Source organism: Hypanus sabinus, chromosome 26, assembly GCF_030144855.1.
Source record: "Hypanus sabinus isolate sHypSab1 chromosome 26, sHypSab1.hap1, whole genome shotgun sequence".
Lineage (NCBI taxonomy): Eukaryota > Metazoa > Chordata > Chondrichthyes > Myliobatiformes > Dasyatidae > Hypanus > Hypanus sabinus.
The window spans coordinates 2,035,836-2,037,500 of NC_082731.1; positions in this window are offsets into that span (position 1 = coordinate 2,035,836).

Genomic DNA, 1,665 nt, shown 5'->3' on the forward strand with positions numbered 1-1,665 from the left:
ATGATTCAGGAACAGCTTCTTCCCCTCTGCTGGCAGATTTCTGAATGGTTGATGAACCCATGAACACGATCTTGATATTCCTCTTTTGCACTGTGTATTTATTGTAACTCAGAGTAATTTTTCTACCTCATATTGTACTGCTACCACAAAACAATAAATTCCACATAACCATTGTGGTTACAAAAACAGGTCATAGGCTGAGCATTCTGCGAAGAGTGATGGAAGACTCACTTCTCGCCTGGGGAACTGCAGCTCCAACAATTAGGAGGCTCAACAACATCCAGGACCTTGTAGTCTGATTGATTGGTCCACCATCTTTCCTCCACCACCGACAATGTGGCTGCTGTGTGTTCTGACTACAAAATATACTATAGTTTCTGACCTATTCTAGTTTATCTTGGATGGCATGGTAGCTTAGCAGTTAGTGCAATGCTTTTACAGTTCAGGGCATTCCGGAATTCAAAGTTCAATTCTGGCACTTCTGGATGCAGTCTCTGTATGTCCTCCCATGGAACGTGTGGGTTTTCCCCAGTTTTCTCCCATACTCCAAAGATGTACTATGTAGATTACTATAATTTGACCCATGACTAGGTTCAGATTAATTGGGGTTGAGGAGTTAATGGGGCAGTGTGGCTTGAAAAGCCAAAATAAATAAATCAATAAATATTTAATGTATATTCTTATTGAAACTTAGAGTAATTTTCTTATGTATTGCACTGCACTGCTGCAAAAAAACAACTAATTTCATGACATATGTCAATGATAATAAACCTGATTCTGATATGAAACCATCTAAGTGGCTTTTAAGCATTGAAACTCTACCTGTCTCAACAACATATACACAAGTACATCCAACACCATCTGAAAGAAAAACTTACCCCACATCTTTCCTCTCTCAACTTAAACCTGTGCCTCCAGTTTTAGACTTCCCTAGGAAAAAGTCTCTGACCAGTCACCTCTCATAATTTTATAATTGGAATTAGTTTGTTGTCACATGTACTGAGGTCCAGGGAAAGGCTTGTCTGGCATACTGTTCATACAGATCAGACACAGTGTACTGAGGTAGAACAAGGCGAAAAGAAATAATTCAGAATAAAAGTGTTTCGGTTCCAGAGAAAGTTAACAATAAAACACAAGATCATGAGCTCAAGAGTCCATCTTATTTTACTAGGGAACCATTTACAACTGCAGAGCAGAAACTGTTCTTGTGCGCAACTTCAGGATTGAAGGATATCCATTTATAACAGAGATGCAGAGAAATTACTTTAGTCAGTGGGTGGTAAATCTGGGGAATTTGTTGCCAGAAGTGGCTGTGGAGGCCAAGTCATTGGGTGCTTTTAAGACAGAGATAGATAGGTTCTTGATTATCCAGGGCATCAAAGGATATAGGGAAAAGACGGGGAAGTGGGGATAACTGGTGGAATTGGATCAGCCCATGAATGAATGGCAGGCTGAATGGCCTACTTCTGCTCCTATATCTTATGGTCTTAAGGTCTTTCAGGCTTTTGTAACTTCTGCCTGATGGGAGAGGAGAGAAGAGAGAATATCCCAGTTAGGTGCGGTCTTTGATTTTACCCGCTGCTTTTACTAAGGCAGCACGGTGTAATCAGAGTTCACGGAGGCAAGTCTGGTTTCTGTGATGTACTTCAGCAGTTTCTAGTGGCC